This window comes from Mauremys reevesii, linkage group 14, assembly GCF_016161935.1.
Source record: "Mauremys reevesii isolate NIE-2019 linkage group 14, ASM1616193v1, whole genome shotgun sequence".
In the NCBI taxonomy this organism is placed as follows: domain Eukaryota; kingdom Metazoa; phylum Chordata; order Testudines; family Geoemydidae; genus Mauremys; species Mauremys reevesii.
The window spans coordinates 45,059,530-45,077,423 of NC_052636.1; the positions used below are offsets into that span (position 1 = coordinate 45,059,530).

The 17,894-nt window shown below is 52.4% G+C and overlaps 2 long non-coding RNA genes across 2 annotated transcripts; one reads left to right on the plus strand and one right to left on the minus strand.

The window, feature by feature from the left end:
* Positions 1-4,897: 4,897 nt before the first annotated feature.
* Positions 4,898-9,839, minus strand: LOC120381612. The gene is made up of 3 exons (XR_005588106.1): positions 9,780-9,839; positions 8,341-8,466; positions 4,898-4,952 (listed from the first exon to the last, which is right to left on the minus strand). It is a non-coding gene; the product is annotated as an uncharacterized LOC120381612 (long non-coding RNA).
* Positions 9,840-11,902: 2,063 nt separating this feature from the next.
* Positions 11,903-14,564, plus strand: LOC120381370. The gene is made up of 3 exons (XR_005588045.1): positions 11,903-11,963; positions 12,074-12,190; positions 14,512-14,564. It is a non-coding gene; the product is annotated as an uncharacterized LOC120381370 (long non-coding RNA).
* Positions 14,565-17,894: the final 3,330 nt, after the last annotated feature.

The following is a 17,894-nucleotide window of genomic DNA, read 5'->3' on the forward strand; positions in this document are numbered from 1 at the left end:
TAGAAGACACTTTCATTTTAATTTAAAAGTGAAATTCCAGACTAGGTTACATCTGATGTCTCAGAATCAGGATGAGAGATTCTCCCATGATCCACTGAAACCTGCTTCACCCAGCGCTTTCTCATGCATCCGACGAAGTGGGTATTCACCCACGAAAGCTCATGCTCCAAAAGTCTGATAGTCTATAAGGTGCCACAGGATTCTTTGCTGCTTTTACAGATCCAGACTAACACGGCTACCCCCCTGATACCTCTCTCATTAGTGTTATTTACAGGAGTTTTAGCACCTTCATAACGGGAGAAAAAACAGCCGACCTTCCCAGAAGCAGCTTTGCCATTGAGGGAAAAGGGGATTTGAACGGTGCTTGGGATCCATTTGAAATCCCCTTCCAAGTCTGACACTTTCATCTCCTGCCAGACTGATTCTGATTTAGGATCAAAGACGTGTACAAGCACCATTCCCAAGCATGGACAGCCAAGAACATGACCCCACCAGACACGCTGGGAAGCGAAGGAATACAAAGGGGTGAACTGTGCATGGCTCAGGCACAAGGTAACAGTTCTGGGGTGATGGGGAAGGATGGAATGTCTGAGTCGCCTCATCTCCTTCCAGTGTCAGAGCCTAAAATGACCCTTATTTCCCTGACACTGCTCCAGCTCTTCATCATATTTAAATACATTTTAAATGAGAAAAAAAGTCAACAAAATAACTGCTGTTCTGCACAATCCAGGGTAATGTGAGAACAACTGGGAATGAGACAATGTCTCCTCAAAGAGGAACTTGACGTCTCTAATAGTAACTTTGCACTGGGAGGAGGAGTATAAATGTGAATCTCCAGGTTTGTTTAGACAAGGAAATGTGATGATGGTTAGCTCAGACAGGAGGAAATGTGCAAGATAACTCCACCAACTATCCAAGGCCCATGTCTTTAGTGCAAGAATAGTTCTCTTTTTACATCAGGAAAGTGAACTCAAGCTAGCTAACTCCATGACAACCACAGTGATGAGACCCAGGTAGATTTTATCTCAACGTAGCTGGTTGAAGACACCCCCCATCTCCCCCACCTGGGGTGATGACATTCCTGGTAGAAAGGTCACACACTCCAATGACTCGCAGGACAATGGAGTTGATACAAAGGACCACAGGATCCACCCCAAAGACAGGCGAGCTTCAAAAGTGGGCAACACTCACTACCTGGGAACTGTCAAAAGAATTAAAGAAAAAATCTCCTGACAGCTCTAGAGAAGGTTTTTATGAAGTTTATCTCCTTTACGGATTCTCTGATGTTTAGAAAGGCCTGAACTATGAGTGAAGCTTTTCCCACACTCGCAGCATTCATATGGTCTCTCTCCGGTGTGGACTCTGTAATGTGTAACAAGGGTTGAGCTCCGAGAGAAGCTTTTCCCGCACTCACTGCATTCATAGGGTTTCTCTCCTGTGTGGACTCTCTGGTGAGAGATAAGAGAGAAGAGGTGAGTGAAACTTTTCCCACACTCACTGCATTCATAGGGTCTCTCTCCTGTGTGGATCCTCTGATGCATAGTAAGGTTTGAGCTCCGAGAGAAGCTTTTTCCACACTCGCAACATTCGTAGGGTTTCTCTCCCGTGTGGACTCTCTGGTGAGAGATAAGGGAGGAGAAGTGACTGAAACTTTTCCCGCACTCACTGCATGCATAGGGTCTCTCTCCTGTGTGGATCCTCTGATGCACAGTAAGGTTTGAGCTCTGAGAGAAGCTTTTTCCACACTCGCAACATTCATAGGGTCTCTCTCCTGTGTGTGTTGTCTGATGAGAGATAAGGGCTGATCTCTGAGTAAAGCTTTTCCCGCACTTGCAGCATTTGTAGGGTCGCTCTTCTGTGTGGATTCTCTGATGAGAGTTAAGGGTATATCTCTGAGTGAAGCTTTTCCCGCACTCACAGCATTCATAGGGTCTTTCTCCTCTGTGTATTCGCTGATGCCTACTAAGGGCTGAGGTACGATTGAAGCTTTTCCCACACTCACAGCATTTGTAGGGTCTCTCTTTCCTGTGGATTATCTCATGTTGAATAAGGGCTGAGCGGTAATGGAAGTTTTTCCCACACTCACTACATGTATTTTCTCGCTCTTCCATGAGGATTTTCTCCTGGGACGTAGTTTCCTTGAGGTCCCTGTGAGTTCCCTGACAATTAATGGGTTCATCCACTCTCTCCTCCGAGTGGTTTCCCTGCTCTCTCTCTGGTCTGGGGTAACTTTCACCAGCTTTTCCCTGCTCACGGGGGCTGGACACACTCCCTTTGGCTCTTCGCAGTAATTCCCCATGCGCTTCGGCGAGCTCAGCATCTTCCTGGTGAGGATTCTGCTCCTCGCTCTCCCTCACCACCCCATCACCTGCTAGAAGAGAGGAGAAATCTCAGAACTGGGGATGGAAAGGCGGAGAGCAAACCCAAGTGCTGGAGAGAGAGAAAATAAAAATCAGGGACTGAACTCCCCCAAACTCACCCCACAGGGGACAGTGGAGGGGATCAATTCTGCTCCCCACCCAGGACCGGCCTTTAGGGGGGGGGCGTACGGATGCCCCACCCAAGGGGGGGCCGGGCACAGGGTTTGGATTCCCACCTGACCTGCCGCCGAGAGGCTCGCTGGGCTGATGAAAGCGGCACAGGGAGCAGATAAGCAGCAGTGTGGGGGAGTGGGAGAGACCCAAGCTGCAGGGGGAAATTGGACGACCAGCCGTCAGAGTCAGGTGACTGCTCCGGAGCAGAGGGGCCCCTCTCCGCCCTGCTCCACGTGTGCAGCTGCTGCTGTTCCTGTCCCCCACCCCCCGTTCACCCCTGGAGTCGCCCCGTCCACCCCTGACTGGGAGCATCCTCCTGACTGCTCTGCAGGGGGGAGGTGCTGATTGATGGGGGGGGTGTCCCCCTCCCCCCCACCCGGGTACCCGATTTCCACTGAGCTGGGGTGATGGGACAGGGGGAATCTGCGTGTGCTGCTGCCTCTCTGGGGCCGGAGCTGCCGGCAGCTGCTTGTGTCTGAACAAGCCTAGTTCAGGCTCCTGAACCTGGGAACTTTCTTAAAGAGACAGCGCGCTCACTCACTCAGGCACATACTACCTTCACACACACACACACACACACACACACCAGGGCTCCCTGCATCCAGGTCACTTCCCCACCTGGGCTGTGCTGAGACATCAGGAGCAGCTGCTCTCCTGCCCTCCCCTTACACGGCCTGCAGGGAAGGTGACCTGGGTGCAGGAAGCCCTGATGTCGCTCCTTGCTCCCCTCTCCCAGCCCCCCAGGGCTGCGTGGGGCGGGGGAGCAGCAGTCCAGTGGGGGAGCGAGCAGCAATGCCAGCTGCTTTGTGCATCCAGGTCAGGTTCCCCACTTGGGTGCAGGAGGGGGGTGCCGGGGTTAGAGGCAAAGGGGCACAGTGCAGGGTTGAGGGCACAGGAGAGTGGTGCAGGGGGTAGCAGTGAAGGGGTGCATAGAACCATAAAATATCAGGGTTGGAAGGGACCTCAGGGTGTATCTAGTCCACCCTTCTGCTCAAAAGTAGGACCAATTCCCAACTAAATCATCCCCAGCCAGGGCTTTGTCAAGCCTGACCTTAAAAACCTCTAAGGAAGGAGACTCCACCTCCTAGGAACCCATTCCAGTTCTTCACCACTCTCCTACTGAAATAGTTTTTCCTAGTATCCAACCTAGTCCTCCCCCACGGCAACTTGACGTCATTACTCCTTGTTCTGTCATCTGCTACCACTGAGAACAGTCTAGATCCATCCTCTTTGGAACCCTCCTTTAGGCAGTTGAAAGCAGCGATCAAATCCCCCCTCAGTCTTCTCTTCTGCAGATTAAACAATCCCAGTTCCCTCAGCCTCTCCTCATAAGTCATGTGCTCCAGCCCACTAATCATTTTTTGTTGCCCTCTGCCAGACTCTTTCCAATTTTTCCACATCCTTCTTGTAGTGTGGGGCCCAAAACTGGATACAGTACTCCAGATGAGGCCTCACCAATGTCGAATAGAGGGGAACGATCTGCTGGCAATGCCCTTATTTACAGCCAAAATGCCGTTAGCCTTCTTGGCAACAAGGGCACACTGTTGACTCATAGCCAGCTTCTCATCCACTGTAACCCCTAAGTCCTTTTCTGCAGAACTGCTTCCTAGCCATTCGGTCCCTAGTCTGTAAAAGTGAATGGGATTCTTCTGTCCTAAGTGCTGGACTCTGCACTTGTCCTTGTTGAACCTCATCAGGTTTCTTTTGGCCCAATCCTCTAATTTGTCTAGGTCCCTCTGTATCCTATCCCTACCCTCCAGCGTATCTACCACTCTTCCCAGTTTAGTGTCATCTGCAAACTTGCTGAGAGTGCAGTCCACGCCATCCTCCAGATCATTAATGATTGCGGCACAGGAGTGGAGTGCAAGGGCTGGAGTGAAGGGGGCACAGTGCAGGGCTCAGGAGGGGGCAGGTATTGGGGTGCACGAGGGGGGCAGAGGTTAGGAATGAAGGGGTGTAGGGATTAGGGGTGCAGGAGGGGGAGCAGGCATTTGGGGCAAAGGGACTCAGTGCAGAGATTGGGGGGAAGGGAACGTGGGTTGCCTAGGGAGCCCATGGGAGCCAGGGGCACCAAAATGCAAGTTTGCCCAGGGTGCCATTTCCCCAAGGCCGGCCCTGCCCACATCCCATCCAAACACTCAGTAGGAAGGGAGGGAGCTCCAGCCAAGGTGTCAATCATCATCTGTAGGAAGCCAGGAGTGAGATCTGCTGGGGACTGTCCTGAGCTCACAGAGTCTGGGTGGGGAATCCCAGCGGGTTCTCTCAGGCACTTACAGTTTCTGGGTTGGTTTAATGTTTCCTCACCTGTGCAGGGACTTCCCAGGATCTCGCTTTCCACTGAACCAGGGAGATCCAGGACCCATGGCTCTTCCCCTCGTTCCAGCTGGAAGATCACAGAGGGTTGGGAAACTGGAAACCCTGCTCAAGGGAAAGAAAACAAAGGAGATCAGGGGAATTCATAGGCCATTTATCATCATAAAAAACATTCTATTAGTTTAACCCCAGTCCATTTTAAACAATAAAATCGCAGGGCCAGCTCCCCAGGTGCTCAAAGGTGCAGAACACTCTGCTTAGGAGGGATTTAACTATCCCCTTCTTCGCGGGAAACACACACAGCCAGACACTCATTATCAAAGAGGCTCCTAAAAAACAGAGACTGGAACTGCATTTCCCAGAAAGTGAAAACTCCAGACAGAGGGCAAGTGTCCCTGGCACTGCTTCTTGCTGACAGACAGGTCCAGAGCCAAAGAGAGAGTCCAGGGGAAGCTGGGAACAGGAAGCATGGGCTGGGGGGTTCAGTGGAGTAAGGAGTAGGAAGGGGAGGGTTATCACTGAAGGCAGGATCTCAGCAGCATTAGATGTCAGGAAAGCACATCCTGCGGCATTAGGGAACCTAGTGAGTCAGGTATAAAGGGAGGGAGCATAAAAAACACTGTGTGGAGAAAGCTGGCAAATTACATGGTGTAGTTCAAGAGCCACAGACCAATTCTTCTGCCAAAGGAGAATGTGAAAAATAAGAATCAGGCCATGTGACTTCAGGAGGGACAAATTCGAAGATCCAAAGAACATGCAGAGAAGAAAGACAGCGGCTCTTGCAGGTGGGGATGGAAAAGGAAGAGTCTCCGTGGTTCATGGAGCCAATTAGTTTGTTTTATCATTCATTGATCATTGTTATGGTCATCTCATATGTTATTTCAGATGTAGTCACTGTGTACGAAATAGATTTAAGTTGTAGGTATAGACAGAAGTAAGACAGGTAGAGCCCTGCATGGATAAAAAATTTATATCCGCATTCGATCTGCGATCATAAAAATGGCCCATGGATATCTGCAGATTTTCAGGGCTCTAGGAACAAAATTTGCACCCACAGACGAGCCACAAAAATGGTTCGAATTCTCCACCAGGAGACGTGATCAAAGCGAAGGGCTAAGGCAATGAATCCTAAAATCTTCTAATATAGGCTGGAAGGGACCTCAAGGAGTCATCTACTCCATTCCCATCGCCCTGCGGCAGGATCAGGTGTAAATATGCCAGAAGTTTGTCTGACCTGTTCTTAAAACCCTCCTGGGACAAGAATTCCACAACCTCTATTTGTAATCCATTCCAGCACTTCCCTATCCTTATCGCTGGAAAGGTTTGGTATTACCCACCCTCAACCTCCCTTGCAGCAGATCAAGCCAATTACTTCTCCTCCTACCTTCAGTGGACGTGACGAACAGTTAATCACTGCTCTCTTATAACCACCCTTGACATATTTGAAGACTGTTCTCAGTTCCCCACTCACTCTTTTCTCAAAACTAAACATGCCCAGTTCTTTCAACCTTCCCTCATAAGTCATGTTCGAGGACCAGGAGGCGCTTTTCCTTCTGAATGGAGATGCGCACGGTGAGGTCAGAGAAATGGATGTTGGAGTAACCGAGACAGGAGAGGATGACTCAGAGCTCTAGCTGCGCGGATGGATAGGAAAGGCCAATTGTTAAGGATGTTACGCACGAAGAAAATGCCAGGTGTGCACAGCCTGGATAGGAGGCCCCAGAGGGAGCTCCGTGTGCACAGTTATGGGCCTGAGTGACAGGCAGCACAATGGTGCTGTCTGCGTGTAGAGAAAGAAGGTGGGGGGAGGGCTTGGGGGGAATATTAAGAGCTTTGCTTCAGCTGTTGATCTTTAGCTGATGGCTGGAGATCAGTGAGGAGATGAGAGAGAGAGAGAGAGAGAGGGGCCGAGATTTCAGTTGCGACAGAAGGAGACAGGCCAGAAGCAGAGAGGCAGAACTGTGAGTTAGGAGCACAGAGATGGTAGTTGAATGTGTGTGTGCGCGGATGAGATTCCCAGAAATAAGGTGCAGAGGAAGAAAAGAAGAGGCCCAAGGACAGAGCCCCGTGGAACCCAAACAGAAGGCTGGAACGGGGATCAGCCGGCTCATTCTAAATACACTCTAATGCAGCGACTGGAGGAGGATATGACTCATCATGGACCTCTTGATGCCACCTGGCAGAGGGCACAGGGTGCCTAATGTTTTACTGGGTTCCCACGGACCAGGTACACGCATATTCGTTCACCCAAAGGGGGCGTGTCAGGTGTCTGTCGAGGAACTAGTTAGGTCGGTCTTAGGTAGCTCTTAAAAGCTTTGCCAGTCCAGCTCTATTGTTTAAGGCTGTGAAAAAGTGCACTCACACATGCGCACAGACGCACACCATCCAACATGGCTCTGCTGGCCAAAGCTCAATTACAGACACAGCTATAGCGGCAAAAGCATCCATTTTTTAAAACAGGAAACTAAATGCTCATAAGCTACATTAATGCAGAGTTAAAGTTGCCCAGTGCGGTCTCCTGCCTTACACCATATGGACAGTGAGTAAACTTAAACCTCTGCAGACCAGGAAATGAAAAGTTAATGTAAACTTTCCCCCAACCCTTAACCCTGTAGCTGGCCAGAACCAGTGAGAATGGTTCTGCATGAGCCGTGCAAAGGTTAACCAACTGCCACAGGGACTCAGGTATTCAGTTCAATGCAGCAGTAACGGGTTGAATTCTATGGTCTGTGATATAAAGGACGTCAGAGTAGATGACTTAATAGTCATATCTGGCTTTAAAATCTATGAACCTATAATCGATCCAAGGAAAGACTAAGACATTGTCTGTGCTGTGCTCACAGGTAGGAATCCCAGCATTTATCCGCATGCCTCCAGCTGTGTGCACTGGGCCAGCTGTAGCTGTGACTTGCTGATGGAGGGATGGGTTGGAGCAGCTGGGCAGAGCTGTGACTGTGCTATGCAGAGGGGGGCATGTGAAACTTGGGGGGCAATTCTGCCTCATTTCCATGCTGAGTGTTGTAGGCTTGGTCAGCAAAGGTGCCCAAGGGTGTGTTCTTGCCATGGGGATTGTCAGCACCCTGGGGCGTATGTTCAGTGAACTGTGGGGCTTAGTGAGGGGTAAGTGAAGGCAGTGACTCAAAGGATAACTCAGGTTGAGGGCAAGGGGGTAGTAACACTGTGCAAGGCTCAGCTGGCCTGTGTGCAGGAGGTTCGGTACTGGAGAGCAGGCCAGGGGGAGGAAGCTGCTGTTTGCTATGATGGAGTTGAACCCGAATATTATCTTAGCAAAGAGAAGAACACGTTAGACATTGTGCTGTACTGCTCTGTTCCCAGAGCGCTCTGTAACAGGGGAGGAGAGGGCTAGTGTGGGTGTCTCTGGCATGTTGGGGTGATGCTGAAACAGGGCAGAGCAGAGGTGGCACTGGGGGACTGGCATGAACCTTAACTCTGCATTTCTCCTTCTAAAAATTGAGGGAACAGGAATCCTTACCCAGCGAGGTCACAGTCTCACAGTTCTCCTCCATGACGGCTCTGCAGAGGCTCTCCGAGTGGGGTCCAGCAGAGCCCCCTCTTCCCTGGTGAAATACACAGCCACCTCCTTGAAGGTCACCGGCCCCTGGAAGAGCAAGAGCCCAACACTCAGGACCTGCTGCCCCACTCACAGCCCCACTATTCATGGAGGAAAGGAGCCAATCAAATGGAAGCTCTGAGAGAGTCAGCAGAGTCCTATCCCCACACTGCTGAGAGCAGCCAGGAGACATCTGGGTGAGGGGACGAAGTGAGAGCCCCTTGTCTCTCCCAGCAGATCCACCACAGACCTACTAGCCAGAGGCTGATACAGGAGATGGAGCCCCCAGTAGGGTCCAGGCACAGCCCCATGGTAGGGAACCCAACACCCTCCCCACTGCCAGCAGCTGGATGTGAGGGCTGGGACATCTTCCCTACACCTCCCTGCTGGGTGCCCCCTTTCCATGTCACACCAGCCCCTGGCTCGCAGGTTGAGGGTTCAGCCCTGGAAATCTGGTCAGTTTTCCCAGCCCCGCCCAGGGAGTTGCTTTGTCTGTTTCCTGTTTCACAAATTAGGGAATTTTCTCCCCCAACACCCAAGTGTTTGTTCTGAGGATCTAGGCCCATGTTAACATAAGAACGGTCGTACCGGGTCAGACCAAAGGTCCATCTAGCCCAGTATCTGTCTACCAACAGTGGCCAATGCCAGGTGCCCCAGAGGGAGTGAACCTAACAGGCAATGATCAAGTGATCTCTCTCCTGCCATCCATCTCCATCCTCTGACGAACAGAGGCTAGGGACACCATTCTTACCCATCCTGGCTAATAGCCATTTATGGACTTTGCCACCATGAATTCATCCAGTCCCCTTTTAAACATTCTTATAGTCCTAGCCTTCACAGCCTCCTCAGGTAAGGAGTTCCACAAGTTGACTGTACACTGCATGAAGAAGAACTTCCTTTTATTTGTTTTAAACCTGCTGCCTATTAATTTCATTTGGTGACCCCTAGTTCTTGTATTATGGGAATAAGCAAATAACTTTTCCTTATCCACTTTCTCCACATCACTCATGATTTTATATACCTCTATCATGTCTCCTTAGTCTTCTCCTTTCCAAGCTGAAGAGTCCTAGCCTCTTTAATCTTTCCTCGTATGGGACCCTCTCCAAACGCCTAATCATTTTAATTGCCCTTCTCTGAACCTTTTCTAGTGCTAGAATATCTTTTTTGAGGTGAGGAGACCAAATCTGTACACAGTTAACAAGTCCCAGCAGGTTTGTCACACACTGTCCCACTCCCTTTCCTCACCCAGGGTATTCCCTGCCCCCTCCAGCCCTAACTCCCCAGAAGTTGCCACCTCTTCAGTATTTCCTGCCCCTCCCCCTCCAGCAGGAACCCACCAGCAACCCCCCAATAACCCCTACCTGAGGTGGCTCCACTGCAGCCATTTCTCCTGTCCCATGGGAGGCTGGGACGAGCTGGAGCGAGAGGTGGGCGTCATTCTGCAGCCTGGCAGGGCGAGAAGGGCAGTTATGGAGGTTTCAGAACAGGCTTCAGTTCATTTCACATCACGATTCCCCCAGGCCCTTTCCCTGGGGACAGAGATTGTAGATTCTGCCAGGCTGGGAACATGCTCAGTCCCCACAGTGCAGCACAGACCTGGCCCCCGGCCCCTCCTTTCCCCCTTGTGCTCCCCCCAGCAGCAGGAACAAACCAAGACATTTTGAAGCCCTCCCAGCAACAGGGTGTGAACCAAACCCTGGACCAGACCAGACCCAACGGAGCCCCTTGGGGGTCCCCCTGACCCTGCCCCCAGGGCAGCGCACTCCTGCCGCAGGGGGGACAGGGAGAGTCCGGGTCTGGTTCTTCCTCTCTCTGCTCCTCACCTTGGTCACAGGGAAGTGACCCTGGGCAGGGAGGCTGCAGTGAGTGTGCGGGGGCCAGAGATCTGGGAACCTGCCCCCCCCCTCTAATTTCCCCTCTCCCGTCCCCTCCCCCCCTCCCCTAGCGCCCTGCCCCGGGCTGGGAGCCGGGGTCACCGCCCCGTTCCCGGGGGCTCCCCCCGCGGCTGCCCCGCTCCGCCCGTGCAGGAAGGGGGCACCGGGCGGGGGACCCGCTTCACCCCCCCGATACCGGGCACAGCAGAGCCGGGGCGGCTCAGACTCGCTGCGGAAGGATCCTCCCGGCCTCAGCGCGGCAGCAGCTCCGGGCCCCGGGGCAGCGATGGGGGCACCGCGCAGAGCCGGGACCTGCCCCGCCCCCCGGGCTCCGTCACCGGGAGCCTCAGCAGAGCCCGGGGCGGGGCCCAGCTGGAGAAAGCTCCGGCCGGGCCCCCCAACACAGACCCCCCCCACCCCGGGGAGCAACAGCGGCTCAGCCCGGGCCGACTCACAGCTGCTGAAACCCTCCCTTACCTGGGCTGCGGAAACGGCCCCGGGGCAGGCTGGGAGATGTAGTTCCGGACTCTCCCGGAAGCGGAAGTGACGTTGGCAGAGGAGCCAGAGCCGGGCTGCGAGGGAACGTTGGGCGCTGGGGCTCTGCTCGCGCGGGGCCGTTGGAGCCTCTCCCGGGCCGGAGAAGGGTTGGTGCCGTTGGAGCTCTGGGCATGCGCAGATCGCGGCGGGAGAGCCCTTCATTAACCCCCCCGTGCCCGGCCTGGGCTCCGCCCGCCCCGCTGCGAAGCTGCAGCCTCCAGGCACCGGAGCGAGCCCCGGGGGCGGGGGCGGGGCCGGGCCGGGCCGGGCCGGGCGGTGACTCTGCCCCAGTGTCCGGGGAGGGGGGAACCCGGCATCTCGCGGGGCTGGGGTGGGGGTGGGGCGGGCGGGCAAATGTCGGTGCAGCCCGGACATGGCCGGGGGGGGCAGGTGACCCCCGAGGAGCGGGGAGAGAAAGGGGGCTGAGATCCTCGGATTTACCGCTGCCCCTCCCGTGGGGACCCCCTCCTCCCCGTCCTGCCCCCTTTCTCCTAGAGAGCCACGAGCAGCGCCCAGGGTGACCCCCTCCCCAACCCCTGAGAAGTTCCTGTCCCCCCGATTGTGCCCCATTTTCTCTCCCCTTCGCCAGTGGCCAGTTCAGGTCTCAGGTTTGGGGGGTTTCCCCCATTTCCACCTGCAGGGATTTGTCCTTGTGCGGGTGGGAAATGGTTCCCCCGAGTGATTCCTGAGCTGGGCAGAGGGGGAATGGGCAGAGGCTGGGGGGGCCCTGAGACAGGGACACCTCTGGGCTGGGCTGGGGGGGCCACTCTCTGCTGGCAACGGGGCCTGGGAAGGGCCAGGAAGGGGAGGGAGGAGCAAGTGTCCCCCATGGAGACGGCCCAGCCCCAGGTTTCCCAGCCACTTCCCCTCCCCCAACCCAGCAGCCCCCCCCCCGCTTGCTAGTCACATTCCCAGACCCCACTGCCAGCCCCTCCCCACTGATAGTGACTTTCTGGCTCCAGCCCCACTCCTGTCCCCTCTGAAAAGACATCACCCAGGGATCCCTGCCGGCCATGTGAGTGTGGGGCAAGAAGAATCCATCCCATTCTGTTGTTGATTGAATAACCTATAATCCCCTCAAATTTCCCATCTTTTCCCTTCAACTGTTAAATGGTGACACAAAATCTCCCAGAGGTTGGTGCTTCTCTCTTATATTGGCAAATATTTAGTTTATGCCCCATTTTCTCCTCAGTTCTGAAATACTGATATCTAATGCTCAAAAATCTTCCTGCTTTTCTCTCCAGGTGTGTGACTGAGATCAGGGCTTTTATCATACTGAGCTTGGGCCTGTTCTGCCAGGTGCTGCAGAGACCCCAACTGAGATCTGGGCCCTGTTCTGCCAGGCGCTGAAGAGACCCCAGGTGAGATCAGACCCCACTGTTGTGCCAGGTAAAACTGAGACCTGGACCGAGATCACGGCCCCCCTTGTGCCAGGCAGCGAACGACTGCGACTCAAACCGCTGCGTCCATTGTGCTGGGCACTTCAGAGACCTCGACTGAGATCTGTGTCCCCGTTGGGCCTGGCCCTGCACTGACTCTGACCCAGATCACGCCCCACCACTGTACTGGGCACTGCACAGACCCTGACAGAGCTCCTGGCCCCAAATTTTGCCAGATGCTGCAGGGGCCCTAAACAAAATCAGGGATCCTGTAATGCTGGGAGTTGCAGAGTCCCCGACTGAGGTCAGGCCCCTGTTGCGAAGGGCTCTGCATAGACACTGACCAAGATCAGGGTCCCCATTGTGACAGGTGCTGCACAGACACCAAGGGTATCTCTACTCTGCCACTAAAACCCCCAGCTGGCCCATGCCAGGTGACTCAGGCTCACGGGCTCAGGCGAGGGGGCTGTTTAATTGCAGCGTAGATGTCTGGGCTCGGGCTGGGGCCAGGCTGTAGGACCCTGCGAGGTGGGAGGGTGCCAGACCTTGGGCTGCAGCCCCAGCTGGAACATGGACACCACAATTAAACAGCCCCACAGCCTGAGCCGTGTGAGCCCAAGTCAGCGGGCACGGGCCAGCCGCCGGTGTCTCACTGCAGTGTGGACATGCCCACAGGGACAGAGAGACCTTGCCACAAAAAGCTCAAAGGCTAAATAGGCAATTATTCACAGCAATAAGATTTACAGATCCATTTGTGCACCAAAGTCCAGATAGCAGCATGTGTATGTGTGTAGTTTGGTTGGGGCTGGTGTAATTGTGCCCCCAGAAATATGTACATTTCCAGCAAAACCCCTCCTACACAGTACACCCAATTGTCCACCCCTTGCCATATGCCATTGATCCTGCTCCTGCATAGTCATAGGAGAGGGGCACGGCCAAACATTTCCTTTGATGTGCACCATTTTTCATCACCCCTCCATTGATTCCCAGTGAGCTCCTCCCCTTCTCATTATTCCCATAGGGCTTGTGGGGCCCACCTTAGTTGCCGTTCTATTTCCAGGCACCATAGTAGCCATTACCCAGGTGCTGGCCTCCCAGTTGAGCATTTTGCATTCCCACACACATCTTCCTCTCCCCCCAGGTCAGCCTTTTCAAGCCATCCCCCACCCACATCATGCTAGCAGCAAGACCAACACCACAGACAAACACCACACAACATAGATCCATTGTATTCTGGGTTATTCTTCCGCTGGCGCCAGCATGGTTGTAGAGTGTCTGAAAAACAAAAGAAACAATTTCCACCCCCTGGTCGGGACAGATTATTTCTTAATAATAATACCAATTCCTTTTACAAATGTCTTTGCTAATTGCAGGGAAAACAGAAGAATTACCTCCAGGCTGTCCTTATTTTGTTCTATAGTCAGGCTAGTGAATTACCCCACTCACTGATCATTTATGAGGTGGCGTGCCTCAGTTTCCCACAGCTTCAGATTTCTGCTCTGTACACACACACACACGCTCCTTAGGGTTAACCTGCCCCCCTTATTTTCAGGCTTGACTTGTTTTTTCACCTCCCTTTTCTGGAGGGCCATAATCTGAGTCTTCTAGGAGCTTGTTTGCTGACCAGATTCATTCATTATTCTCAGGTTCTTTGTGCTACAAAAGGCAGTTTCCTCCTTCCCCCATCAGCTGGGTATTGCATCCACACAGAGGCTTTCTTGGTTGGCCTCTGGATTCAAAGCTATCAGCAGCTCAGAGACTGTTTCAAAAGGGACACATTTCACTTCCACCAGGGTTCTTATTGCTGTTCACTTTCATCTTCTGCTCCAAAACACTGCTCAAAAGATCTGAAAAAGAAGCACGATCTACTATGGCTCCTTTTGGAGCCCTAACAGGATTTTAATTAAGTACCATGTTTTGTTTGCATTTCTTTTACCCTTTTTCCAATATACACTGCACCCCCCACCACTTGCTAGTCACATTCCCAGACCCCACTGCCAGGGACTTTCTCACTCCAGACCCACTCCTTTCCCCTGTAAAAAGACATCACCCAGGGCTCCCTGCCGGCCATGTGAGTGTGAGGCAAGAAGAATCCATCCCATTCTGTTGTTGATTCAATATCCCTGTATAATCCCCTCAAATTTCCCATCTTCTCTCTTCAACTGTTAAATGGTGACACAAAATCTCCCAGATGTTGGTGCTTCTCTCTTATATTGGCAAATATTTAGTTTGTGCCCCATTTTCTCCTCAGTTCTGAAATACTTATATCTAATGCTCAAAAATCTTCCCCCTTTTCTCTCCAGGTGTGTGACTGAGATCAGGGCTCTTATTGTACTGAGCGTGGCCCTGTTCTGACAGCTGCTGCAGAGACCCCAACTGAGATCTGGGCCCTGTTCTGCCAGGCGCTGAAGAGACCTGAGGTGAGATCAGACCCCACTGTTGTGCCAGGTAAAACTGAGACCTGGACCGAGATCATGGCCCCACTTGTCGCAGGCAGCAAACGACTGCGACCCAAACTGCTGCCTCCATTGTGCTGGGCACTTCAGAGACCTCGACTGAGATCTGTGTCCCCGTTGGGTCTGGCACTGCACTGACCCCCAACCAGATCACGTCGCACCGTTGTACTGGCTGAAGGCCTTAGCCTGTCACAGTAAGAGAAGCTATTCCACAGACAACGATCTTTGATTCCTTCTTTTATACCTCTATAACTAGCTAAGTGATAAGAATACACCTACATTCTTAAAGTACAGGCCTTTGTAGACAGGCCTGAATATCTATATCCTAACACTTGGTTCTGCCTCAGCACAGGGGGCTGGAGTAGATGACCTCTCAAGATCCCTTCCAGGCATACATTGAAATAATTCTCTTTTGTGCTGTGTCCTGTTCTACGCTGAGCTGTTTTGCATGGTGCCATTTGGAACTGTGATTGCCCCATGTTGTGTTCCATAGTTTTATGGTGCATTGTTTTGCCTCAACTTGTTTGGTGTCTGTGTTGTGTTGATTTGAGTTCACCTATTTTGCATTGTGTACTTTTGTCCTAAGGTGTGTTAGTTTGCATTTTGTTGCTTTCTTCTCCTTAGTATTGTGTCATTTTATGCTGTGCAATGTAGGTTTTTGTTTTATTGTTGTTGTTTTTTGAATGGCCTGACATCATGTTGTCGTGCGGTTTTTCTCTGTATGTTGTTTTATATGTATATATTGCATCGTATCCTAGACATGTAGGGCTAGATAGGACCTCAAGATGTCATCAAGTCCAGCTCTCTCTGCCGAGGCAGGACCAAGTATATGTAGATTGTCTCTGACAGAGCTTTGTCCTACTTGTTCTTAAAAACTTCCAGGGAAAGAGACTCCCCAGCCCGCCTTGTAAGACTATTCCAGAGCTGACCTGCCTTAGCTCTGGGGACACCCACACAGATTGTAGTGGTGAGCAGCTCTGGAGAGAGAGGAGACCCCAGTGAGTGGTAGCTGGGGAAAGAGACTAAAGTTGGGAGGAGAAACATTGACGTGGCCAAGGTCACCCAGGCTGTCTGTGACCGAGCTAGAAATAGATCCCGGTTCTAGTGCCACCGTACTGCTGTTTTGGGCACTGAAGGTCTCTGTCACCCTGGTGTTTTAGGCACTGGTGCAAACCCTTAGAACAGACAGAATTTACACTAGTGCACTCTGGCACTGGTGCACCATGTCCCTGTTTGAAGGCTTGCAGGAGATGGGGGATGGGGGGCAGTGACCTCCCTGAGGCCTGGGACTGGCTGAACAGTGCAGCTGGGAAGGGAGGGGCAGCAGTGAGTGCTGGAGGTATGAGCCAGGAGCACAGCCCCACAGGGCTGAACACTGACTTCTCCTGACCCAGGGGACACCCCCCAGCTGTGTGCAGGGACCGCAGCTGAGCTGCCTGCCAAGACAGCCTGTGCATCCATGGACAAACCACCTCTTCCTGCAGCCTAATACAAAGGAGTCTGGGGACCTTTCCAAGCTGCGGGTGACGGGGCTCTGGCGTTACCGGGGTCTGTTCCTGGCTCTGTCCCTGACCTGCTTGGTGACCTGGGGGAAGTCACAGCCCCTCTCTGTTTTCCTCCTCCCTGTTGTCTGCTTGGATTGTGATCTCTTTGGGGCAAGGACTGTCCCTCTCTGTCTGTGCAGAGCCCAGCAGAATGGGGCTGCTGATCTCAGTCAGGGTCTCTGCCATGTGCTGCACGATGGGGCCCTGATCTCCATCAGTGTCTGTGCAACGCAAGGCACAGCTTATAGACTCACAGACTTTAAGGCCAGAAGGTAGAGGTGTATTTCAGATGAGGTCTCATCAGTGCCTTGTATAACAGTACTAACCTTTTCATGTGTCTGCTGGAAATACCTCACCTGATGTATCCTAGGACTGCATTAACCTATTTCACGGCTGCATCACATTGGCAGCTCATAATTATCCTGTGATCAACCAATACAGCCAGGTCTTTCTCCTCCTCTGTCACTTCCAATTGACAAATCACCGGCCAGGGCCTGCTGTCTGTCAGGAGAGGTGTGATGGGCTGTATTTAGGAATCTGAAAATAAAAGGTGAAGACGGCTGGTTCACAATATCCAATGAAATCTTGCAAACAATTATACAAATGGACCCTACTGCTGTTAAAACAACATGGTATTAATACTGATTCAAAACTGACATTAAAATTAGGAGAGAAACGCATGAGAAATGAACTGACACCTACTTACCATTTCTTAATGCCTACAATTTTGACACTCCCTCACAGCATCTATTTTGAAAGCGATGAACAGCACACAGTCAAGTTAATGAATGAAAGCACACCCATTATTGACTGCTTTGTGCTGCATGAGCATCTGATTAAGCACCTAATTACAACTGTACCACTGTAAGTGGAAATGCATCAACCCAGCTTAGCTCCAAGGTGTTTAGATGTGAATGAAAAGTTTCCAAGGCTTTGGCTACACTTAGCGCTGGGAGAGAGCTCTCCCCACGCTGTCCGTACTCCACCTCCCTGTGGGGATTAACGTACAGCGCTGGGGCTCTGATCACACTGGCGCTTTGTAGCGCCGCAATTTGCAGCGCTGGAGAGGGTGTTTTTTCACACCCTGCTGCAGCGCTTCAAATTTGCGAGTGTAGCCAAAGCCCAAATGGGTCACTTGCTGGAGGATTCTCTGCAGCTTGAGGGCTTCAAACCACAATTTTGAAGACTTCAGTAACTCAGACGTAGGTTAGGGGTTTGTTATAGAAGTGGATGGGTAGGATTCTATGGCCTGCTTTGTGCAGGAGGTCAGACTAGATGATCATAATGGTCCCTTCTGACCTTTAAAGTCTGAGTCTACATGGCAGAATGGTTAATGAAGAAAATACACTGAAATGCCTCTACGCAGTCCTGTTGACTTCTTCTCCCAACCCCCCCCTCATGAGTTCTGGCCTCTTGGTCAACTCAGCTCCCAGACCCCCATCAGCTGTGCCCTCTCCCAACCTAACCCATTTCTACTGCAATTCTTCACCCTCCTCGTCCAGGCAGGGGGTTGGCGCTGCAGCCCCTAAGGTACCTGCATTAATCACTGTCTCTCATACTGGGGCTATTTAGATTTCAGGGAACGATTCAGAATTACTGACTCTGGGAGGTGGGAGAGAGGAGAGGCTGAGAGAGCGTTTGCTCTTACGGCCACGTTCAACTCTGGTAGCCTCCATGTTACCTCAT